At 49.9% G+C, this 26,899-nt stretch overlaps 1 pseudogene; it reads left to right on the top strand.

Annotated features, from left to right (window-relative positions):
- Positions 1 to 1,367: 1,367 nt before the first annotated feature.
- On the top strand, positions 1,368 to 2,937 carry LOC123065952 (geraniol 8-hydroxylase-like; annotated as a pseudogene).
- Positions 2,938 to 26,899: the final 23,962 nt, after the last annotated feature.

The following is a 26,899-nucleotide window of genomic DNA, read 5'->3' on the forward strand; positions in this document are numbered from 1 at the left end:
TTGCGAGGGTCTCTTAATGATATCAATGTCTTGCAGCAATCTCATCTATTTGCTCAACTAGCTAGTGACAAAGATCCGGCTTGCAACTATACCGTCAATGGCCATAACTATTATTGGGGTACTATCTGGCCGACGGTATTTATCCTCCATGGTCAAAATTTGTGAAGACCATTAGTGACCCCAAAACCAAGAACCACAAAAAGATTTGCTGAAGCACAAGAAGCTTGCCGAAAGGGTATTGAGAGGGCATTTGCTGTGCTGCAAGCTCGATTTGCCATTGTTTGTGGTCACAGTCGCTTCTAGGATAAGAAATCCCTCAAAATATCATGACTACTTATGTAATTTTACATAACATGATTTGCACTTAGAGTATTATTATGACCATGTTGGTAGTCATGTGAAGCCTACCATGGACGCAAATGAGGTCACTGCATTTCTTGACACCTATCGGGAGAACCATGCTACACACAACCAACTCCAGGAAGATCTTATTAATCATTAGTGGTAGCTCTATGGGAGATTGATTCCCAATTTTATTTAATAAAATTTCATATGTATTTATGTGTGATTTAAATAATTTGTTATTTTAATCATTACTCGAATTTGAACATTTATTGTAATTAAGACGATTATCGAATTGTGAATTGCCTTTCGGACCATTTATATTTTAATTTATATTATGATTTTGTTCGGTTTGTATATTTGAAAATCTAGAATTTACAAAGCTATGAAAAATTTGCGGTACCGCAAGACCTTTGGCGCGGAACAGATGTCGTAAACTCGTCTCGTAAATTCGTATTGTTGAAAATCTAGAGTTTACAAACCTACGAAAAATTTGCTATACCGTGAGGCCTTCAGCGAAACGAGTTTACGAGATCTGTTCCGCCGGAGGCCTCGCCGTACTGCAAACTTTTTTACGTGCCACCTGTAAATGTAATTTAGGGGGCGTGGCTTTACCGGATCTGCAAGAGATGCTCTTGCAACGGAAATGCGCGTGTATGTCATGGGGTTATTGTGCTAGTTGTATTCGGAAGACAAAACAAAATCAATCAGAAGCTTCCCTGTGAGTAAAAAAACAGTCACTGTGTGCTACCGCATAGCAATGTCCGGTTGTTCCGAAGACGACAACAAAGGAATCATCCGGTGAACTTGGACATTGGATACCTTAGCAACATTCAAACAAGCTACTAGAATAATGTATAGCACGGTGACGTTTCCACATGTGTATTATACAGCTTCGGGAGCTGATCCTTGGCTCATTTAGGATTAGTTTTGTCTAGTCATCACATTACTGAAGCACAAAATCACACACACTGCACCATGAACAGGTTGTGAGGTCCAACATCCCTTGTACCTCCCGTCTCACCATGGAGCTCTTCCTCTACTCAACGTACGTCCTCCTCCTCGTCTCCTCCCTGTACGTCCTCCGCCACTTCGCCGACGCCCGCCGCAACCTGCCGCCGGGTCCCCCCTCATGGCCTCTCATCGGAAACCTCCTCGACCTCGGCACCCTGCCGCACCGCTCCCTCGCGCGCCTCGCCGAGCGCCACGGCCCGCTCATGACGCTCCGCCTCGGCGCCCTCACCACCGTCGTCGCCTCCTCCGCGGACACCGCCCGCGACGTCCTGCAGCGCCACGACGCCGCCTTCTCCGCGCGCTCCGTGCCCGACGCCGTCCGCGCGTGCGCCTACGACAGCTTCTCCATGGGCTGGCTCCCGCCGAGCAGCCCCCACTGGCGCGCCCTCCGCAAGCTGTGCTCGGGGGAGCTCTTCGCGCCGCACCGCCTCGACGCGCACCAGTCCATCCGCCGGGAGAAAGTGCAGCAGCTGGTGTCCCATGTCGACCGGCTGTCGCGAGAGGGCGCGGCCGTGGACATCAGCCTCGTCGTGTTCACCACTGCGCTCAACCTGCTCTCCTGCACCATATTCTCAGCCGACATCGCCGACCTCGGCGACAGAGGAGGGTCGGGGCAGTTCATGGCCGTGATCTCAGAGTCCCTGCAAGTCGCTGGGCAGCCCAACTTGTCGGACTTCTTCCCTGTGGTCGCGCCTCTCGACCCGCAACGGCTGAGGAAGCGCCTCGCCATGGGGTTCAAGCAGCTGCATGCCATATTCGACGAGCAGATCGAGCGGCGCATGCGGGAGCGCACCGCCGGGCAGCTGCCCAAGAATGACTTCATGACGTGCTGCTCGACTACCGCGGCCTGGAGGATGGCCGGGGACTCGATCGGGAAATGCTGCGCGCATTACTTATGGTATCTACACTATTTTCTCTTACGGGAAATTAATCCCCACGTTCTCTTATGGGAATCCCCTCGTTTTTATGACGCAGGATTTGTTTATCGCCGGAAGTGATACAAGTGCAGCAACCTTTGAGTGGGCAATGGCTGAGCTGCTACAAAATCCATCATCCGTGGCGAAAGCTCGTGACGAACTCGCACAAGTGATAGGCTCCAGATCAGAAATCGAGGAATCGGACATTGGCCAGCTCAAGTACCTCCAGGCCATCGTGAAAGAGGTGTTTCGCCTCCATCCTCCTGCTCCGCTCTTGTTACCTCGCCAAGCTGAAGCAACGACGGAGCTACGGGGCTACACTGTGCCCAAGGGCGCACGTGTGATGGTGAATGTTTGGGCCATCGGCAGGGACAGCGAGCTTTGGTCTGAACCAGAGAAGTTCATGCCGGAGAGGTTTTTGGGGAAAGACATGGATTACCGAGGCCGGGACTTTGAGCTCCTTCCGTTTGGTTCTGGCCGACGGATCTGCCCCGGAATGCCGCTGGCCGTGCGCATGGTCCATTTGATGCTTGCAACACTGTTGTACCGGTTTGAATGGAAACTTCCAAAAGAAGTAGAGGAAAATGGGGTGGACATGGAGGAGAAGTTCGGGATAGTGTTAGCATTGGGCACCCCTCTCCAGGCCATAGCTGAACCAGTTTAACTTAAAAATTGCTATTGCTCTTGGTATTTCTAGTACTTTGTCTTTCTGAAGCGTGGCGTGCAACATGCACTAAAGTTGGTACAAAGTTGAGTCATCTATTTTGAAACGAAAGAGGTAGTTCCTTTCTTCTCGTTCGCACCAAAATAACTATGACGTCCCAACCAGTGCAAGCTACTAGACAATAATTTCAGTCTTAAATATTGATTGCTCTTTCGACTCTGGTGCATTACCACCTTCTTTAGAAGGTCCATACGGACGATATTCACACATTTGGGGTCTAGGAGGACTCGAAGTTGCGTTAATATTGAAACGGTGTTACACGGCAATTTACAAAAGGACTCGGAATTGAACCCAAATAACAAACTGGTCCCTAACTTTTACATAGAGGACCCAACAACTAGATGGAAAACGCTATAGGGTCTCTAGCATCTTCCTCACGTATGTAACCTGGTCCGCTCATTGGCGGTGGGGATGGAACCACTTAGGACGACAAAGCCTCCATGACACCTCGTGGCAGAATCCATAGTGAAGATTCATTGCCTCCCTTTTTGTTCCTGGGTTGGGACTCTGTGAGTAAGAAGAATGGCGGCCCTTCGACCAGCGGAACCGATGGTGTGGTGGAGCGGACGATGCCAAGCAGCGTGGTTGGCGTTGTAGCCACTCCCAAGCAGCCACTAGGGCTGAGGACACAAATGACTTGGACCTCCAGCTCTCCCCTACTTCAACTCCACAACCATGGTGACCATAGAAGCGAGAGAGGGAGCAAAGCACCTCCATGAAAGGATCAAAGAGGTCGACTAAACGGGGGGTGAATAGAAGACTACCAAAACTTATCATCTCTTGACAAATTTGAGTGAAGTGGATAAAGTAAGTTCTCTAGGTATGTAATCTATGGTGAGAACAACCTATATGATGCAACAAGCTAGCTCACGACAAGAAAAGCTAAAGCAACAAGCTAACTAGCAAGCAACACAAATAAGGTACAAAAAGGATAAACCAGAAGCTCGGGGACTAAGATGTATTCCAAGGTTCTTACTCTTTGGGAGTGCCAATCTCCATTGGATAGGTGTCGGGGCCAATGCTTCCTGAACACCACCAAGTGGCTCACCCAACCAACCTTTACAAAACTCTTCGAAGCACACCATAAAAAGTGTTGAGGTATTTTCCAAACAATATGTATCTGGTGGTAGCATAGACTTCAGAAATTTGGATGGTGCACATGAGAAGATTTACCCAGGTTCGGGCCCTCGGATTGAGGCAATACCCTACTTCTTGCTTGTTTGTATTGATGATCTAGCCATGTACGAGAACTCGGGTTTATGTCCACAAGGGTTCATCGTAAGATCGTGTAGGGGTTTTTCTTAGATAACTTACGAGTCCAATTTCTTACCACCTTTTGTCTTTTGTTTTGTGTCGTAGTCGTAGGTTTTGTTGGAATTTTATTACGCACGGACTCTTATTTTGTTTCGCCGGGATCCCAACCGCAAGGAGTTTGAGGCATTAGGAGAAAAGGCAAATAATATGGGGTTACGTGATAGGAACCTACCATATGAAGCCATGACCCAATAGGAGGAAAACCAACCGCAAAGGAGGATCCAGAGTGAAGACGATGTCTGGTACAAGCATGAGCGCTCATACCGTAGCCACCCCCTGGTGAACTGTATTAGCCTCACGCCATCGAATCGGGGTATGACATATAGAGGGACCAAAAAATCCACCAGGTCGAAGAACCCTAATCTCGGGAAGGGATCCAGAGAGGGAGTCGACAAGAAGGGCTCCACCCCTGTTGGAAATATGCCCTAGAGGCAATAATAAAATGGTTATTATTGTATTTCCTTGTTCATGATAATTGTCTATTGTTCATGCTATAATTGTATTAGCTGGAAACCGTAATACATGTGTGGATACATAGACCATGACATGTCCCTAGTGAGCCTCTAGTTGACTAGCTCGTTGATCAATAGATGGTTATGGTTTCCTGACCATGGACATTGGATGTCATTGATAATGGGATCACGTCATTCGGAGAATGATGTGATGGACAAGACCCAATCCTAAGCATAGCACAAGATCGTGTAGTTCGTTTGCTAAAGCTTTTCTAATGTCAAGTATTCCTTAGACCATGAGATTGTGTAACTCCCGGATACCGTAGGAGTGCTTTGGGTGTACCAAACGTCACAACGTAGCTGGGTGACTAAAAATATGCACTACAGGTATCTCCGAAAGTGTTTGTTGGGTTGGCATGAATCGAGACTGGGATTTGTCACTCCGTATGATGGAGAGGCCTCTCTGGGCCCACTCGGTAATGCATCATCATAATGAGCTCAATGTGACTAAGTAGTTAGTCACGGGATCATGCATTACGGAATGAGTAAAGTGACTTGCCGGTAACGAGATTGAACGAGGTATTGGGATACCGACAATCAAATCTCGGGCAAGTAACATACCGATAGACAAAGGGAATTGTATATGGGATTGACTGAATCCTCGATATTGTGGTTCATCCGATGAGATTATCGTGGAACATGTGGGATCCAACATGGGTACCCAGATCCCGCTGTTGGTTATTGGCCGGAGAGATGTCTCGGTCATGTCTGCATGATTCCCGAACCCGTAGGGTCTACACACTTAAGGTTCGATGACGCTAGAGTTGTTATGGGAATTAGTATGTGGTTAGCGAATATTGTTCGGAGTCCCGGATGAGATCCCGGACATGACGAGGAACTCCGGAATGGTCCGAAGGTGAAGATCAATATATTGGACGAAGGGTATTGGAGTCCAGAATTGTTCTGGGAGTACCGGATGATGACCAGCATGACTGAAAGGTGTTTCGGAGGCCCCGGCAAGCGTTGGGGGGCCTTATGGGCCAAGGGGAGGGGGCACACCAACCCACTAAGGGGATGTGCGCCCCTCCCAACCCCTCTCACGTAACCTGGAGAGGTGGGGGCGCCTCCCCTAGGGCAGCCGCCCATCCCGGCTTGGGGGCAAGTTTCCTAGGGGTGGGGGCACCCAAACCCATCTAGGGTTTCCCCTGTGGCCGCCACCCATCCCCTAGTGTCGGGGGTTGGGTGCGACATATGCCAAGGGATGGCTTATCATGGTGGGAGCGAGTAGAACATTGCCGGTGCCCGGAAGCGGGATAAGGCGTAGACACGAACGCCGGTGTACTTTACCCAGGTTGGGGGCTCTCCTTGGAGATAATACCCCTACTCCTGCTCTGTGGGGTCTCCGCATGATCACTAAGGCACTAGTGAATACAAGGTGCTCCTCAAACTATATGCTAGAGGTTGAAGGAGGCAGGGCTAGCTCTCTTCTTCCTCTAGGTATGGGTCTAGGTCTATCAGGTTCGGAACCCTTTGCATGGGTGCCCTGGGGGGCTTATATAGGCTTGCCGCCCAGGGGTACAATGGTAACTTGGCCGGGCTCTGGGCCCGGCTGTCAGTGTCTCTGGTCGCCGGCTTCTCCGCCGGCAGCTGGGTCCCGCCGCCTAGCGGGCCCTCCGACTGGTCTGGTACGAAGCCGACAGGCCCCGTCTGCCGCTCGCGGGTCTGGTTGGTGGCTGATCACTGTAGCCATGGTGCTCATGACACAGGCTTAGCCTGGGGAGCGTGGCTAAAGTTCTGCCGCCTGGTGGGAGATCACTGTAGCCACACCGCCCCCCGTCTGGCTGATGCCACACTGTCTTTCGGGGAGGATCCGGCCGCCTGCTGGGGGTCGGCCTCCCGTAGTTCCGACTGGCCCTGCGCTGGCCGCCTTCCGGGCTCTCCCTACCCACTAGGGCCCACCGCCTGCGGGCCGTACCAACAGGCCATCGTGGGAACAGGGCTTCGCCGGTCAGTAGTGGCATAAAAGGGGGAATGGCAACAGTGCCACATCGTGCGGGGATTTCTGCCTATACGGGGCACTGTAGCCATGCTAGGCCTGGAATCCGGGGGTACGGGGCTACGCGGTAGCCTCACCCTGTCTTGTCTTCTTGATGAGGGCGCAGACTCTGAGGGCGCTTGGTGGCCGCCTGCTAGAGGTCGGCCTCTCTGGAGGCCGTCTGCTAGGGGCGGCTTGTCTTGGTGCCGTCTGCTGGCGCTAGGCCGTCTTCGGGCAGCCGGTTGTTCAGGCCAACCGGGCACCAGAAGGTGGTGCTCCAGTCTGGAGTCTTGTGGGTCGACGCCGGCCCAAAGTCTTAGAAAGCTCAGGGACTCGGGTGCGCCTACCTGTGGCCCAATACTTCGACAGTAGTCCCCGAAGCCGGTGAGGTGCCGCGGCCGATCGGTCGTGAAGCCTCGGCGGCTTCCCTCCTCGCCGTGCTCGGGTGGAACGCTCGGTCCGCCTTGTGAAGTGCCGACTGCTTGGAACTGTTTTGACAAGGCGGACACGTTCATTGGTTTTGAAGGCTGAGGCGGATAACAGGTGGCGTGTCTGCTAAGCTTCTTCAGGCACGCCGCCCACCACACGCGTGCCACGCGGCGTGCGTCAGCCCGGTCAGCCTGCCACCCCACGCTCCTGATGGGACGTGACTAGGGGTCGGACCCGCCACTACCCTGCCTCGGTGCGCGGTCGGATCCGCTGCAGCCGAGGCGGGCGGTTACGATTCCCGTGGGAGTTACTGTGTAGTAACCCGCGGAGTAATCAGGGGGGGGGCGTGGGGTCATGGGCGCAATTAATCCCATGATCCCCGCGTCCCGTCCCCTCAGCTTTGCCACTCGGAGGCTATAAGTAGGGGCGACGGGGGAGTGAAGGAGCTTGCGCATTCCTCTCCCCGGCCCTCTTCTTCATCTCCTCTTTGCTGCCTTTCCCCTGCCGCAACACCGCCGCGTCCAGCCATCGGCGAGTCCTTCCTCCCCGCGCAGCTCCGCCTGGATGCCATGGCGCGCGAGAGGGGAGGCGATTGGGACGGCTCGACGGTGATCGAGGATCACCTCACCTTCCTCCGGGCCACGCGTCGGATGCCCAACGCGGCCTTTGTCAAGGTGCGGGTGCCGTCACGGGAAGAAATCTCTCCAGCGCCGCAGGGGAACGAGTGGGTCATCTTCCGCTCGCACTTCCTCCGTGGCTTCGGCCTTCCGGCGAGCAGGTTTCTCCGCTCCTTCATGGATTTCTGCCGTCTTCAGCCGCACCACTTGACGCCCAACACCGTGACGCTGATGTCCATGTTCGTCACAGCGTGCGAGAGCTATCTTGGCGTCCGCCCACCATCGAGCTGTGGGGGGCATGCTTCTACGCCAAGCTGGACACCTCCGCCAAGGAGACGGTGGCCGAGTGCGGCGCCTTCGTCGCCGTGCGCCGGCCGTCGAAGAAAAACACCTTCCCCGTCATCAAGCTGTCACAGTCGGTGAAACTGTGGCAGCAATCTTACTTCTACGTCGGGAACATCGACCCGGCGACCGACTGCCTCAACCTGCCGCCCTACGAGCCCCCCCCCCCAGTCGGGCCTCGGGCAAATTGGCATTACAAACCGAAGCCAGTGCCGGCCGAGACGGCGGCCGCTATCAACCGGCTCCGGGAGATGACGGAGGCGGAGGGCCTCGTGGCGGCCGACCTGCTACTGGCCTTCATTAAGCGTCGGGTTCTGCCGCTCCAAAGCCGCCCTCATCCGATCAGTCGGATGAGCGGGCACCGCGACCCCAGCCGGATGTGCATGAAGGAGATGCCGCCTGCTAAGGTGGCCCGGCTAGTGAACGAGGTTACTGACCTCAAGTTTTCGAAGGGCGCCTGGCAATTCGACAAGCGGCCCTACTCTCGTGACGACCCGCCGCTAGCCGTAAGTCTCCGAGCCTTTTCTTATCTTTTTTAGCTCTTGCTTTGCCTTGGTTTTGAGTGATTTTCTTCCGGAACATAGATCTACATGTCCTCAGTGACGGCCGACCTCGTGGGGCCGGCTGGTAACTACCAGCCGGACCGGGAGGCGAGCGATGTGGACGACCCCAACCTGGGGGCAGCCGCCTTGGAGGATGACGTTGTAGGCGGTGGCGACGGAGCAGGCGGCTCCGAAGACGGGTGCAGCGTGGAGACCTGGCCCGACGATGATGATGACGAGAATGAGCCGCATCCTACATGGGGTGCCGCCAACACCGGTGCAGGCCCCTCTACCGGGTCGGCCGCTCGAGGCGGGAAGCGCAAACGGAAGCAGGGCGCCGTCCTGTTCGGCAGCGCCCCGAAGAAGCCCAAGAATCTGACCGCCGCGACCAGGCGGAAAGAGGCTGCGGCGAAGGCGGCCAAGTTCCAGCAGCTGCCAAAGGTGCCTCCCATGGTGTCAGCATAAGTACCTTTTTCCGTCCATTCCTTTAGGGTTTTTTCTTAGTGATTCGACCTGAGATTCCTTTGCTTCGCTTCATGTCTTAGAGCCCCGCTCTCCCTCGACAAGTCGGCCACCGCCTCTGTCATCAGGTCGGCGGAGACCTCCGCCACCACCCGGCGAATCAACCTGGCCGCCGACCTCTGGGAGGTGCAGGAACGAAATGCACGGGAGGTGCTCGAGGAGCGGGAAGCCGCACGCCTGGAGAAGGCGGAGGCTGATAAGGTGGCAGCGTCTACGCTGCTGAAGCTGGCGGAGGCGGAAGCTACATCCGCGGAGAAGGAGCGGCTGGTGGAGGCCAGGCGCTGCCAGGAGCCGCTGGTCATCACTCCCTTGAGCTCTGTGCCACCTCCACCAGAATTCCTGGGGTCGACCGGGGAAGCCGGCGGCGACCACCCGGTCATGAAGCGGGAGGGCGGCGATGTCGCCATGCCGGACGTCATCGTGCCTCCGCCGCCGCCGACTACCGAAGTGAGGGATGCACAGCCGGACGCCCCGCCGGCGCCACCAGCAGGGAACGAGGTGGCGACGGGCCCAACTCCTGAGGCCCGTATGCCCGTGCGCTGTCGTCTTGCCAGGGCGGCCTCGGTGCCGCGAAGACTGGAGGCCGGTGGCGCGAGGTCGTCCGCTCCCGACACCGAAGCGACCAGTGCCGCGCCCTCCGGCTGGATGCGTGGAGGCGGCACGGGGGCGTTGAACCAGGCGGCCCTCGACGTCCAGGCCAAGCTCCGGGCCGAAGCCGAAGCCCTCATGCGGTGCAACGAGGAATTCCTGAGCTTGCGTGCAGCCATCCGGGTATGCTTCTAACCTCATTATTTTGTTCTTCTTATTCCTTGGTGGGGGCGCGCTGGCGCACCCACTGGGTGTAGTCCCCAGGTTCCGGGTGGGCTGCTGAGTAGGCGGTCCGGAACATTAACTTTGTAGGCGCCATGTGCTAATTCCTTCTGGCATCTGTTATCACAGGATTACCACAATCTTCCTGCGGCCACCTTCAACTCCGGAGTCCAGGAGCTGGAGAGGCAGACCGCCCACTTGTGGGAGAGCCGGAGTAAGTTTGGATTTCCTTTCCTGCGGGGGCGCGCTGGCGCACCCGCGGTCTGTAGTCCTCGAGATTCGGGCCGACTGCTGATCTTCCCGGCAAATGTATTTCTTTATTTGATTGCTGGTAGCTTCTGTATTCTGCGGGGGCGCGTTGGCGCACCCGGGGCTGTAGTCCCCAGATCCAGGCCGACTGCTGACCATCGGGCTGGTGAAGGAAATATGCCCTAGAGGTAATAATAAAGTTATTATTTATTTCCTCATATCATGATAAATGTTTATTATTCATGCTAGAATTGTATTAACCGGAAACAAGATACATGTGTGAATACATAGACAAACATATAGTCACTAGTATGCCTCTACTTGACTAGCTCATTAATCAAAGATGGTTATGTTTCCTAACCATAGACATGTGTTGTCATTTGATTAATGGGATCACATCATTAGGAGAATGATGTGATTGACATGACCCATTCCGTTAGCCTAGCACTTGATCGTTTAGTATATTGCTATTGCTTTCTTCATGACTTATACATGTTCTTGTAACTATGAGATTATGCAACTCCCGTTTACCGGAGGAACACTTTGGGTGCTACCAAACATCACAACATAACTGGGTGATTGTAAAGGAGTACTACAGGTGTCTCCAAAGGTACATGTTGGGTTGGCGTATTTCGAGATTAAGTTTTGTCACTCCGATTGTCGAAGAGGTATCTCTGGGCCCTCTCGGTAATGCACATCACTATAAGCCTTGCAAGCAATGTAGCTAATGAGTTAGTTATGGAATGATGCATTACGTAACGAGTAAAGAGACTTGCCAGTAACGAGATTGAACTAGGTATTGGATACCGATGATCGAATCTCGGGCAAGTAACATACCGATGACAAAGGGAACAACGTATGTTGTTATGCGGTTTGACCAATAAAGATCTTCGCAGAATATGTAGGAGCCAATATGAGCATCCAGGTTCCGCTATTGGTTATTGACCGAGAATAGTTCTAGGTCATGTCTACATAGTTCTCGAACCCGTAGGGTCCGCACGCTTAATGTTACGATGACAGTTTTATTATGAGTTTATAAGTTTTGATGTACCGAAGGTTGTTCGGAGTCCCGGATGTAATCACGGACATGACGAGGAGTCTCGAAATGGTTGAGACATAAATATTGATATATTGGAAGCCTATATTTGGATATCGGAATGGTTCCGGGTGAAATCGGGATTTTACCGGAACACCGGGGGGTTACCGGAACCCTCCCGGGGATTAATGGGCTTTAGTGGGCCATGAGGGAGAAGAGGAGGGCTGGCCAGGGCAGGCCGCGCGCCCCCTCCCCCCCTAGTCCGAATAGGACAAGGAAGGGGGGCGGCACCCCCCTTTCCTCTTTCCCTCCCCCCTTTCCTTCTCCACCCAGGCAAGAGGGGGGGTCCTACTCCCGATGGGAGTAGGACTCCTCCAGGCGCACCCCTAGAGGGCCGGCCGCACCTCCCCCTCCCTCTTTTATATACGGGGGCATGGGGCACCCTAGAACACACAAGTTGATCTACGTGATCGTTCCTTAGCCGTGTGCGGTGCCCCCTCCACCATATTCCACCTCGGTCATATCGTCGCGGAGTTTAGGCGAAGCCCTGCGCCGGTAGAACATCATCATCGTCACCACGCCGTCGTGCTGACGAAACTCATCCCCGACACTTTACTGGATCGGAGTCCGAGGATCGTCATCGAGCTGAACGTGTGCTGAACTCGGAGGTGTCGTACGTTCGGTACTTGGATCGGTCGGATCGTGAAGACGTACGACTACATCAACCGCATTGTCATAACGCTTCCGCTTACGGTCTACGAGGGTACGTGGACATTACTCTCCCCTCTCGTTGCTATGCATCACCATGATCTTGCGTGTGCATAGGATTTTTTTGAAATTACTACGTTCCCCATCAGTGGCATCCGAGCCTGGTTTTATGCGTAGATGTCATATGCACGGGTAGAACACAAGTGAGTTGTGGGCGATACAAGTAATATTGCTTACCAGCATGTCATACTTTGGCTCAACGGTATTGTGAGATGAAGCGTCCCGGACCGACATTACGCGTACGCTTACGCGAGACTGGTTTCACCGTTACGAGCACTCATGCTTAAAGGTGACTGGCGGGTGTCTGTCTCTCTCACTTTAGCTGAACCAAGTGTGGCTACGCCCGGTCCTTGCGAAGGTTAAAACAGCATTAACTTGACGAACTATCGTTGTGGTTTTGATGCGTAGGTAAGAACGGTTCTTGCTAAGCCCGTAGCAGCCACGTAAAATTTGCAACAACAAAGTAGAGGACGTCTAACTTGTTTTTGCAGGGCATGTTGTGATGTGATATGGTCAAGACGTGATGCTATATTTTATTGTATGAGATGGTCATGTTTTGTAACCGAAGTTATCGGCAACTGGCAGGAGCCATATGGTTGTCGCTTTATTTTATGAAATGCAAACGCCCTGTAATTGCTTTACTTTATCACTAAGCGGTAGCGATAGTCATAGAAGCAATAGATGGCGTAACGACAACGATGCTACGATGGAGATCAAGGTGTCGCGCCGGTGACGATGGTGATCACGACGGTCCTTCGAAGATGGAGATCACAAGCACAAGATGATGATGGCCATATCATATCACTTATATTGATTGCATGTGATGTTTATCCTTTATGCATCTTATCTTGCTTTGATTGACGGTAGCATTTTAAGATGATCTCTCACTAAATTATCAAGAAGTGTTCTCCCTGAGTATGCACCATTGCGAAAGTTCTTCGTGCTGAGACACCACGTGATGATCGGGTGTGATAGGCTCTACGTTCAAATACAACGGGTGCAAAACAGTTGCACATGCAGAATACTCAGGTTAAACATGACGAGCCTAGCATATAACAGATATGGCCTCGGAACACAGAGACCGAAAGGTCGAGCGTGAATCATATAGTAGATATGATCAACATATTGATGTTCACTATTGAAACTACTCCATCTCACGTGACGATCGGACATGGTGTAGTTGATATGGATCACGTAATCACTTAGAGGATTAGAGGGATGTCTATCTAAGTGGGAGTTCTTAAGTAATATGATTAATTGAACTTAAATTTATCATGAACTTAGTACCTGATAGTATTTTTCTTGTCTATGTTTGTTGTAGATAGATGGCTCGTGTTGTTGTTCCGTTGAATTTTAATGCGTTCCTTGAGAAAGCAAAGTTGAAAGACGATGGCAGCAATTACACGGACTGGGTCCGTAACCTGAGGATTATCCTCATTGCTGCACAGAAGAATTACGTCTTGGAAGCACCGCTGGGTGCCAGGCCTGCTGCTGATGGAATTGACAGTGTTAAGAACGTCTGGCAGAGCAAAGCTGATGACTACTCGATAGTTCAGTGTAACATGCTTTACGGCTTAGAACCGGGTCTTCAACAACGTTTTGAACGTCATGGAGCATATGAGATGTTCCAGGAGTTGAAGTTAATATTTCAAGCAAATGCCCGGATTGAGAGATATGAAGTCTCCAATAAGTTCTATAGCTGCAAGATGGAGGAGAATAGTTCTGTCAGTGAACACATACTCAAAATGTCTGGGTATAATAATCACTTAATTCAACTGGGAGTTAATCTTCCTGATGATAGTGTCATTGATAGAATTCTTCAATCACTGCCACCAAGCTACAAGAGCTTCGTGATGAACTATAATATGCAAGGGATGGACAAGACTATTCCCGAGCTCTTCGCAATGCTAAAAGCCGTGGAGGTAGAAATCAAGAAGGAGCATCAAGTGTTGATGGTTAACAAGACCACCAGTTTCAAGAAAAAGGGCAAAGGGAAGAAGAAGGGGAACTTCAAGAAGAACAGCAAACAAGTTGCTGCTCAAGAGAAGAAACCCAAGTCTGTACCTAAGCCTGAGACTGAGTGCTTCTACTGCAAGCAGACTGGACACTAGAAGCGGAACTGCCCCAAGTATTTGGCGGATAAGAAGGATGGCAAAGTAAACAAAGGTATATGTGATATACATGTTATTGATGTGTACCTTACTAATGCTCGCAGTAGTACCTGGGTATTTGATATTGGTTCTGTTGCTAATATTTGCAACTCGAAACAGGGACTACGGATTAAGCGAAGATTGGCTAAGGACGAGGTGATGATGCGCGTGGGAAATGGTTCCAAAGTCGATGTGATCGCGGTCGGCACGCTACCTCTACATCTACCATCGGGATTAGTTTTAGACCTAAATAATTGTTATTTGGTGCCAGCGTTGAGCATGAACATTATATCTGGATCTTGTTTGATGTGAGACGGTTATTCATTTAAGTCAGAGAATAATGGTTGTTCTATTTATATGAGTAATATCTTTTATGGTCATGCACCCTTGAAGAGTGGTCTATTTTTATTGAATCTTGATAGTAGTGATACACATATTCATAGTGTTGAAACCAAAAGATGTAGAGTTGATAATGATAGTGCAACTTATTTGTGGCACTGCCGTTTAGGTCATATCGGTGTAAAGCGCATGAAGAAACTCCATACTGATGGGCTTTTGGAATCACTTGGTACTTGCGAACCGTGCCTCATGGGCAAGATGACTAAAATGCCGTTCTCTGGAACTATGGAGAGAGCAACTGATTTGTTGGAAATCATACATACTGATGTTTGTGGTCCAATGAATGTGGAGGCTCGCGGCAAGTATCGTTATTTTCTCACATTCACAGATGATTTGAGCATATATGGGTATATCTACTTAATGAAACACAAGTCTGAAACATTTGAAAAGTTCAAAGAATTTCAGAGTGAAGTGGAAAATCATCGTAACAAGAAAATAAATTTTCTACGATCTGATCGTGGAGGAGAATATTTGAGTTACGAGTTTGGTTTACATTTGAAACAATGCGGAATAGTTTCGCAACTCACGCCACCCGGAACACCACAACGAAATGGTGTGTCCGAAAGTCGTAATCGTACTTTACTAGATATGGTGCGATCTATGATGTCTCTTACTGATTTACCGCTATCGTTTTGGGGTTATGCTTTAGAGACGGCCGCATTCACGTTAAATAGGGCACCATCAAAATCCGTTGAGACGACGCCTCATGAACTGTGGTTTGGCAAGAAACCAAAGTTGTCATTTCTTAAAGTTTGGGGCTGCGATGCTTATGTGAAGAAACTTCAACCAGATAAGCTCGAACCCAAATCAAAGAAATGTGTCTTCATAAGATACCCAAAATAGATTGTTGGGTACACCTTCTATCACAGATCTGAAGGCAAGATTTTCGTTGCAAAATTCAGATCCTTTCTAGAGAAGGAGTTTCTCTCAAAAGAAGTGAGTGGGAGGAAAGTAGAACTTGATGAGGTAACTGTACCTGCTCCCTTATTGGAAAGTAGTTCATCACAAGAACTGGTTCCTGTGACAACTACACCAATCAGTGAGGAAGCTAATGATATTGATCATGAAACTTCAGATCAAATTTCTACTGAACCTCGTAGGTCTACCAGAGTAAGATCCGCACCAGAGTGGTATGGTAATCCTATTCTGGAAGTCATGTTACTTGACCATGATGAACCTACGAACTATGAGGAAGCGATGATGAGCCCAGATTCCGCAAAATGGCTAGAGGCCATGAAATCTAAGATGGGATCCATGTATGAGAACAAAGTATGGACTTTGGTTGACTTGCCCGATGATCAGCAAGCCATTGAGAATAAATGGATTTTTAAGAAGAAGACTGACGCTGATGGTAATGTAACTGTCTATAAAGCTCGACTTGTTGCAAAAGGTTTTCGACAAGTTCAAGGGGTTGACTACGATGAGACTTTCTCACCCGTAGCGATGCCTAAGTTTGTCCGAATCATGTTAGCAATTGCTGCATTTTATGATTATGAAATTTGGCAAATGGATGTCAAAACTGCATTCTTGAATGGATTTCTGGAAGAAGAGTTGTATATGATGCAGCCAGAAGGTTTTGTTGATCCAAAAGGTGCTAACAAAGTGTGCAAGCTCCAGCGATCCATTTATGGACTGGTGCAAGCATCTCGGAGTTGGAATAAACGCTTTGATAGTGTGATCAAAGCATATGGTTTTATACAGACTTTTGGAGAAGCCTGTATTTACAAGAAAGTGAGTGGGAGCTCTGTAGCATTTCTGATATTATATGTAGATGACATATTATTAATTGGAAATGATATAGAATTTCTGGATAACATAAAGGGATACTTGAATAAAAGTTTTTCTATGAAAGACCTCGGTGAAGCTGCTTATATATTGGGTAACAAGATTTATAGAGATAGATCAAGACGCTTAATTGGACTTTCACAAAGCACATACCTTGATAAAGTTTTGAAAAAGTTCAAAATGGATCAGGAAAAGAATGGGTTCTTGCCCGTACTACAAGGTGTGAAGTTGAGTCAAACTCAATGCCCGACCACAGTAGAAGATAGAGAGAAAATGAAAGATGTTCCCTATGCTTCAGCCATAGGCTCTATCATGTATGCAATGCTGTGTACCAGACCTAATGTGTGCTTAGCAATAAGCTTGGTAGGAAGGTACCAAAGTAATCCAGGAGTGGATCACTGGACAGCGGTCAAGAACATCCTGAAATACCTGAAAAGGACTAAGGATATGTTTCTCATATATGGAGGTGACAAAGAGCTAGTCATAAATGGTTACGTCAATGCAAGCTTTGACACTGATCCGGACGATTCTAAGTCACAAACCGGATACGTGTTTTTATTAAATGGTGGAGCTGTAAGTTGGTGCAGTTCAAAACAAAGCGTCGTGGTGGGATCTACATGTGAAGCGGAGTGCATACCTGCTTCAGAAGAAGCAAATGAAGGAGTCTGGATGATGGAGTTCATTTCGGATCTAGGTGTCATACCTAGTGCATCGGGACCAATGAAGATCTTCTGTGACAATACTGGTGCAATTGCCTTGGCAAAGGAATCCAGATTTCACAAGAGGGCCAAGCACATCAAGAGACGCTTCAATTCCATCCGGGACCAAGTCCAGGTGGGAGACATAGAGATTTGCAAGATACATACGGTCTGAATGTTGCAGACCCATTGACTAAGCCTCTTCCACGAGCAAAACATGATCAACACCAAGACTCCATGGGTGTTAGAATCATTACTGTGTAATCTAGATTATTGACTCTAGTGCAACTGGGAGACTGAAGGAAATATGCCCTAGAGGCAATAATAAAGTTATTATTTATTTCCTCATATCATGATAAATGTTTATTATTCATGCTAGAATTGTATTAACCGGAAACATGATACATGTGTGAATACATAGACAAACATATAGTCACTAGTATGCCTCTACTTGACTAGCTCATTAATTAAAGATGGTTATGTTTCCTAACCATAGACATGTGTTGTCATTTGATTAATGGGATCACATCGTTAGGAGAATGATGTGATTGACATGACCCATTCCATTAGCCTAGCACTTGATCGTTTAGTATATTGCTATTGCTTTCTTCATGACTTATACATGTTCCTGTAACTATGAGATTATGCAACTCCCGTTTACCGGAGGAACACTTTGGGTGCTACCAAACGTCACAACGTAACTGGGTGATTATAAAGGAGTACTACAGGTGTCTCCAGAGGTACATGTTGGGTTGGCGTATTTCGAGATTAGGTTTTGTCACTCCGATTGTCGAAGAGGTATCACTGGGCCCTCTCGGTAATGCACATCACTATAAGCCTTGCAAACAATGTAGCTAATGAGTTAGTTACGGAGTGATGCATTACGTAACGAGTAAAGAGACTTGCCAGTAACGAGATTGAACTAGGTATTGGATACCGACGATCGAATCTCGGGCAAGTAACATACCGATGACAAAGGGAACAACGTATGTTGTTATGCGGTTTGACCGATAAAGATCTTCGCAGAATATGTAGGAGCCAATATGAGCATCCAGGTTCTGCTATTGGTTATTGACTGAGAATAGTTCTAGGTCATGTCTACATAGTTCTCGAACCCGTAGGGTCCGCACGCTTAACGTTACGATGACAGTTTTATTATGAGTTTATAAGTTTTGATGTACCGAAGGTTGTTCAGAGTCCCGGATGTGATCACGGACATCACGAGGAGTCTCGAAATGGTCGAGACATAAAGATTGATATATTGGAAGCCTATATTTGGATATCGGAATGGTTCCGGGTGAAATCAGGATTTTACTGGAACACCGGGGGGTTACCGGAACCCTCCCGGGGGTTAATGGGCCTTAGTGGGCCATGAGGGAGAAGAGGAGGGCCGGCCAGAGCAGGCCGCGCGCCCCCTCCTCCCTAGTCCGAATAGGACAAGGAAGGGGGGGCGGCGCCCCCCTTTTCTCTTTCCCCTCCCCCTTTCCTTCTCCTCCAAGGCAAGAGGGGGGAGTCCTGCTCCCGATGGGAGTAGCACTCCTCCAGGCGCACCCCTAGGGGGCCGGCCGCACCTCCCCCCTCCCTTCTTTATATATGGGGGCAGGGAGGCACCCTAGAACACACAAGTTGATCTACGTGATCGTTCCTTAGCCGTGTGCGATGCCCCCCTCCACCATATTCCACCTCGGTCATATCGTCGTGGAGTTTAGGCGAAGCCCTGCGTCGGTAGAACATCATCATCGTCACCACGCTGTCGTGCTGACGGAACTCATCCCCGACACTTTGCTGGATCGGAGTCTGGGGATCGTCATCGAGCTGAACGTGTGCTGAACTCGGAGGTGCCGTACTTTCGGTACTTGGATCGGTCGGATCGTGAAGACGTACAACTACATCAACCGCGTTGTCATAACGCTTCCGCTTATGGTCTATGAGGGTACATGGACATTACTCTCCCCTCTCGTTGCCATGCATCACCATGATCTTGCGTGTGCATAGGAATTTTTTTTGAAATTACTACGTTCCCCATCAGCTGGATCTCCCTAGCGACTGCATTCCTTCCTTGTCCAATTTTGACGTCTTTTCTTTCCTTTCCTCTCTCTTGGTAGAGGCCAACGCCACCTTGAAGCAGCAGCTAGGCAAGGCCAACACCGTGTTGCGTGTCAAGGAGGCGGAGTGCATCAAGCTGGCCAAGGAGCAGGACCGACTGGTCATGCAACTAGCGGAGCAGATGGAGCGTCTCTAGACGGCTCAGCGGGAGGCAAAGACGAAGGAGACTGACCTCCTTGCTGAGTTTGTGGTCGAGCGCTCTGTCTGGGCTGACAAGGAGGCTCAGCTGACTGCCGGCTTTGGCAGTATTGAGGACATGGTTGACGGTACGCTTCCTTTCTTTTCTTTCTTTGAGCTGCCGGCCTCCGCCTGGGCCGACCATCTGTTTTAACTTCTGTCTTCTTTATTCTTTCTCCCAAGCAGACTTCTTCCCAGGCCACTCCGTCGCTGCCAACCAGGCTCTCGAGGCTTCTCACGAGGAGCGGAGGGCGGAGGGCACGCATATTGCCGCCAACGCCCCCTAGAATCTTAACGAGCAGCTCCTCAGCATCCAGGCCCGCCTTCGGTCGGCCCACCAGATGCTGCGCCGACTTCAACGCGTGGGAGCCCAGGCGATCTCCGCCCTCTGGCCAGGTGTGCCGGCTCCGCGCACACCCAGTCGAAATGCCGACTGGCTGGAGGTGGCGGTCGGCCGCCTGGAGGCCTGGAAGGGCTCTGTAGCTCGGGCCGGAGCGTGCCGAGCTCTGGAGTTCGTCAGGGCATGGTACCCTGCGCTAGATTTCGCCTAGCTGACCACATTCTGCCAGAAGGCGCTGGAGAAGCTGGTGGCGGTTGAAGGCGAGCTTGTCAAGCGGGCGGCGGCGACCACCGAGTACACCGACACCAGTGCCTTCATCCCCGAGCTGGCTGAAGATGGCGCCGAGGTACCGCCGGAGTTCTTTGGGCTGAACCCCGAAGACGGCGAGGACTCGGCCGAGGTGATCGACTCCAGTGATGAAGGGAAGGAAAGGGAGGACGAGGACAGTGAAGAAGACGTGCCGGAGGTTGGAGGGGACGGCCAGCCCCAACCTGACCGTGCCTCGAGCACCGATCCACGCTCGGGTGCGCCGACCGCTACCGAAGGCGACCAGGCGGAGACCAACCAGCCGTTCGCTCCACCAGCCGGTGCCGACAACTCCACCGTCCAGCCGTACACTGCCCCCACCGGTGCTGCCGACTCGACCGCCCCGCCGGAGCCCTCTGCCGCTCCTTAGGCCGTCGCATTTACTTTCTGTTTTAATCGTTCTGGACAAACTTGTTAAATTTGCGCAGTTCCACCCGTGGGGTGTATTTCAAACTTGTTGAATGCTGGCCAAGGGCCTTTTGCTATGTAAATATGCTTTAAGTGGGGACTTCCAGCTTTTCTTGCTTTCTGCCCTTTGCCTTTTTTCCTTGTCGCCCTTCCTTAGCTATCCCTTGGCCAGTCCAGTAGCCGCTCTGCGGACAACGGCTGGGCCAAGTGCTTAGCTATTTTTGGGAGGGGAAGTAATTAGCCGGCTAGAGCGTTATCAAGGAAAGTAGGAGCCGGCCGGCCGACTGCTCAGCAGCCGGTCGCGTAGGCGGGATGCTGGCTTCAGCTATATGCGCCTTTTTTCCTTAGCCATTTTTTCATATGGGCAGCTTTCTTGCAACTCCTGTCGGCCGTTCATACGTCTCCGTCGTATCTATAATTTTTGATTGTTCCATGCCAATATTCTTCAACTTTCATATAATTTTGGCAACTTTTTATACTATTTTTGGGACTAACATATTGATCCAGTGCCCAGTGCCAGTTCCTGTTTGTTGCATGTTTTATGTTTCGCAGAAAACCAATATCAAACAGAGTCCAAACGGGATAAAAACGGACGGAGAATTATTTTGGAATATTTGGGATTTTTCGGAGGAAGAATCAACGCGAAACGGTGTCCGAGGTGGCCACGAGATAGGGGGGCGCGCCCCAGGGAGGCAGGCGCTCCTTGGCCTCTCGTGTGCCACCCGTAAGGCGGTTGATGCCCTACTTTTGCCGCAAGAAAGCTAATTTTACAAGAAAAATCTGGGCAAAAGATTCACCCCAATCGGAGTTACGGATCTCCAGATATAAAGGAAACGGTGAAGGGGTAGAATCAGAGAACGCAGAAACAGAGAGATAGATCCAATCTCGGAGGGGCTCTCGCCCCTCCCAAGCCATGGGAACCAAGGACTAGAGGGGAAACCCTTCTCTAATCTAAGGAGGAGGTCCAGGAAGAAGACGAAGAAGGGGGCCTCTCTCCCCCTTGCTTCCGGTGGCGCCGGAGCGCTGCCGGGGGCCATCATCATCACCGTGATCTTCACCAACACCGCCGTCATCTTCACCAACATCTCCATCACCTTCCCCCTTCTATATCCAGCGGTCCACTCTCCCGCAACCCGCTGTACCCTCTACTTGAACATGGTGCTTTATGCTTCATATTATTATCCAATGATGTGTTGCCATCCTATGATGTCTGAGTAGATTTCTATTGTCCTACCGGTGATTGATGAATTGCTATGATTGATTTGAGTTGAATGTTTTATTATTGGTGCTGTACTATGGTGCCCTCCGTGTCGCGCAAGCGTGAGGGATTCCCGCTGTAGGGTGTTGCAATATGTTCATGATTCGCTTATAGTGGGTTGCGTGAGTGACTGAAACACAAACCCGAGTAAGGGGATTGTCGCATATGGGATAAAGGGGACTTGATACTTTAATGCTATGGTTAGGTTTTACCTTAATGAATCTTTAGTATTTGCGGATGCTTGCTAGAGTTCCAATCATAAGTGCATATGATCCAAGTAGAGTAAGTATGTTAGCTTATGCCTCTCCCTCAAATAGAATTGCTATAGTGATTACCGGTCTAGTAACATAGTCAATTGCTGAGGGACAATTCCACAACTCCTACCACCACTTTTCCACACTCGCTATATTTACTTTATTGCATCTTTATTTAAACAGCCCCTAGTTTATATTTACGTGTTCTTTATTATCTTGCAAACCTATCCTATCACACCTACAAAGTACTTCTAGTTTCATACTTGCTCTAGGTAAAGCGAACGCCAAGCATGCGTAGCGTTCTATCGGTGGTCGATAGAACTTGAGGGAATATTTATTCTACCTTTAGCTCCTCGTTGGGTTCGACACTCTTACTTATCGAAAACTGTTGCGATCCCCTACACTTGTGGGTTATGAAGACCTTTTTCTGGCGCTGTTGCCGGGGAGTCATAGCGTGGGGTGAATATTCTCGTGTGTGCTTGTGTGCTTTATCACTAAGTAATTTTTATTTGATGTTCTTAGTTGTGCTCTATCTTTATATATGGATATGGAACACAAAATAACACAAAAATTAGAGGTACTTGCTACTCATGTAGATGGGGTAACTCCTAAAACCCCCGATGCTCATTATGTGAAAGATATTATGTACTACTTTGATAATCCTGAGAAAACCCCATTCAACTTTATAATGGGAGACACGTTGGATCAACGTGAATACTTTAGGGATTATCGCTCGACACAAAAAGAGAAACTATTATGGGATCAATTTATTCTTTTGCGTTGGTATGCTCATCAACTATGCGTGATGCATGATTATACTTGTTGCTCTAGGATGAAGGATCCACACCTTCCCTTTTCATGCAAATTCAATGATAATGAAACCTTAGCTTCTTATGCTAATGGTAGATATGATTACTGTGATGTGGAACAAATAGAAGAATTTGTTGCTTTTATGGGTGCTTATGAGATTGAATCTATGTTTAAAGCTTTTGATGATTTTGATGATTCAGTTTGTAGACCTGAAAATTTAGCTATACTTAGATATTGCTATGAAAAATTATGAATACAATTACTATATTAATGCTTTTATGAAGAAATTCTCCACTGTCCAAGAAGAGACTAATATTTTGCAGGAAGCTATGGAAGAAGAAATTGATGAAACTGTGAGCTCATTGGATGAAAAAGATGATGAGGAGAGCGAAGAACAAAAGGAGAAAGAGCGGACTAGCTACCTGTGCCCACCTTCTAATGAGAGTAACCCTCCAACTCATACATTATTTAATTCCCCTTCATGCTTACCGAAGGATGATTGCTATGATCCCGTTGATTTTATTGAAATATCCCTTTTTGATGATGCTTGCTATGCTTGTGGCCAAGATGCCAATATGAATTGTGCTTATGGAGATGAACTTGCTATAGTTCCTTATGTTAAACATGAAATTGTTGCTATTGCACCCACGCATGATAGTCCTATTATCTTTTTGATTTCTCCCTACTACACTGTATCGGAGAAGTTTGTGCTTATTAAGGATTATATTGATGGGTTGCCTTTTACCGTTGCACATGATAATTTTGATAGATATAATATGCACGTGCTTGCTGCTCCTACTTGCAATTATTATGAGAGAGGAACTACATCTCCGCCTCTTTATGTTTCCAACACGATAGAATTGCAAGAATCTGCTTATACTATGCATTGGCCTTTACTTAGTATGCATGAATTGTTCTTTTATGACATGCCGATGCATAGAAAGAGAGTTAGACTTCGTTGTTGCATGATATATGTTACTTTGTGCTCACTACTAAATTACAAGTCATTGTTAATTAAAATTTGCTTTGATATACCATGGGATCCAGGTGGATCCATTACTTGAGCACTATATGCCTAGCTTAATGGCTTTAAAGAAAGCGCTGCCAGGGAGAGAACCTCGAAGTTTTAGAGAGTCATTTATTTCTGTTGTGTGCTTTTATATAGTCTAAAAAAAGAGGGGTGAGGGAGTCCCGGATTAGGGGGTGTCCGGATAGCCAGACTATAACCTTTGGCCGGACTCCTGGACTATGAAGATACAAGATTGAAGACTTCGTCCCATGTCCGGATGGGACTTTCCTTGGCGTGGAAGGCAAGCTTGGCGATACGGATATGTAGATCTCCTCCCATTGTAACTGACTCTGTGTAACCGTAGCCCTCTCCGGTGTCTATATAAACCGGAGGGTTTTAGTCCGTAGGACGAACAACAATCATACCATAGGCTAGCTTCTAGGGTTTAGCCTCTCTGATCTCGTGGTAGATCTACTCTTGTACTACCCATATCATCAATATTAATCAAGCAGGAGTAGGGTTTTACCTCCATCGAGAGGGCCCAAACCTGGGTAAAAACATCGTGTCCCTTGTCTCATGTTACCATCCGCCTAGACGCGCAGTTCGGGACCCCCTACCCGAGATCCGCCGGTTTTGACACCGACATTGGTGCTTTCGTTGAGAGTTCCTCTGTGTCATCATCTTTAGGCCCGATGTCTCCTCCGATCATCAACAACGATGCGGTCCAGGGTGAGACTTTTCTCCCCGGATAGATCTTCGTATTCGGCGGCTTTGCACTGTGGGCCAATTCGCTTGGTCATCTGGAGCAGATCGAAAGCTATGCCCCTGGCCATCAGGTTAGATTTGGAAGTTTGAACTACACAGCTGACATCTGCGAGGACTTGATCTTCGACGGGTTCGAGCCACGACCGAGCGTGCCACACTGTCACGATGGGCATGATCTAGCTCTGCCGCCGAACAATGCCCAGGAGGCCGCCCCAATGTCCGCTCCGACCTCTAGCTTGGAGCCGACTGTGCCAATCGAGGACGGATGGTTGGACACCACCTCGGAGGCTGCAATCTCTACGGCGATCGAGCCGAATACCAGCCTTGTCCTTTGCGAAGCTCGTGACTCCAAGGTGCCGGACTCCTTTCCGGACTCCGAACATTCCGCGCCCCTGCCGATCGAACCCGATTGGGCGCCAATCATGGAGTTCGCCGCTGCGGACATTTTTCAACACTCGCCCTTCGGCGACATCCTGAATTCACTAAAGTCTCTCTCTTTATCAGGAGAGCCCTGGTCGGACTATGGTCAGCAAGGTTGGGATGCGGACGATGAAGAAATTCAAAGCCCACCCACCACCCACTTTGTAGCCACTGTCGATGATTTAATCGACATGCTCGGCTTCGACTCCGAAGACATCGACGGTATGGACGACGATGCAGGAGACGACCAAGAACCAGCGCCTATAGGACACTGGAAGGCCACCTCGTCATACGACATATACATGGTGGACACCCCAAAAGAGGGGAATGGCGATGGAACAACGGAGGATGACCCCTCCAAGAAGCAGCCTAAGCGCCGGCGTCAGCGGTGCCGCTCTAAATCCCGCCAAAGCAAAAACGGAGATTCCTGCACGGGAGGTAATAACACCCCGGACAGTGCCGAAGACAACCCCCTCCAGCAGGATTCAGCATAGGAGGATGGAGAAGCCAGCCCTCATGAGAGAGCGGTAGACAGAGAGGTAGAGGACGATAATTACATGCCTCCCTCCGAAGACGAGGCAAGCCTCGTCGATGACGAATTTGCCGTGCCTGAGGATCCCGTCGAACAAGAGTGTTTCCAACGCAGGCTTATGGCCACGGCGAGCAGCCTCAAGAAAAAACAGCAGCAGCTTAGAGCTGACCAAGATTTGCTAGCCGATAGATGGACTGAAGTCCTTGCGGCCGAAGAGTACAGACTCGAACGCCCCTCCAAGAGCTACCCAAAGCGCAGGCTGCTACCCCGATTAGAGGAGGAAGCACCTAAACCTACATCACCAGCGCACGACGTGGCCGACCGGCCACCTCGTGGCCGCGACAGAGAGGCCTCTCGGCCATCCACTCAAGTCGCACCCCGGCGTCGCTCCAAAAATACCAAGGCACGGGGAAATGCGCCAGACCTGCGAGACATATTGGAGGACAAGGCAAGGCAAACAAGATCGATCTACGGATCGCGTGGGCGCCCCACGACACGTGACGATAACCGTCACGCTAGATATGGCAAATATGGCCAGGCCGAACACAGCAGACAAAGCTCATATGAGCTACGTCGTGATATAGCCCAGTACAGAGGCGCCGCACACCCACTATGCTTCATAGATGAAGTAATGGATCATCAAATCCCCGAGGGTTTTAAACTCGTAAACATCAAATCATACGATGGCACAACAGATCCTGCGATATGGATCGAGGATTATCTCCTTCATATCCACATGGCCCGCGGTGATGATCTACACGCTATCAAATACCTGCCACTCAAGCTTAAAGGACCAGCTCAGCATTGGCTTAACAGCTTGCCAGCAGAGTCAATTGGTTGCTGGGAGGACCTGTGATCCGCATTCCTCGACAATTTCCAGGGCACCTATGTGCGACCACCAGACACCAATGACCTAAGCCACATAATTCAGCAGCCAGAGGAATCGGCCAGACAATTCTGGACACAGTTTCTAACCAAGAAAAATCAAATAGTCGACTGTCTGGACGCGGAGGCCCTCGCAGCCTTCAAACATAACATCCGTGACGAATGGCTTGCCCGGCACCTAGGACAGGAAAAGCCGAAATCCATGGCAGCCCTCACAACACTCATGACCCGCTTTTGCGCGGGAGAAGACAGCTGGCTAGCTCGTAGTAATAACATGAACAAGAGCCCTGGCAATTCGGATACCAAGGACAACAATGGCAAGTCGCGTTGCAACAAGCAAAAGCGCCGCATTAACGGCGACCATGCTGAGGATACGGCAGTTAATGCCGGATTCAGAGGCTCTAAACCCGGTCAGCGGAAAAAGGCATTCAAAAGAAATACTCCGGGCCCGTCCAGTTTGGACCAAATACTCGATCGCTCGTGC

Source organism: Triticum aestivum, chromosome 3B (genome assembly GCF_018294505.1).
Source record: "Triticum aestivum cultivar Chinese Spring chromosome 3B, IWGSC CS RefSeq v2.1, whole genome shotgun sequence".
Classification (NCBI taxonomy): Eukaryota; Viridiplantae; Streptophyta; class Magnoliopsida; order Poales; family Poaceae; genus Triticum; species Triticum aestivum.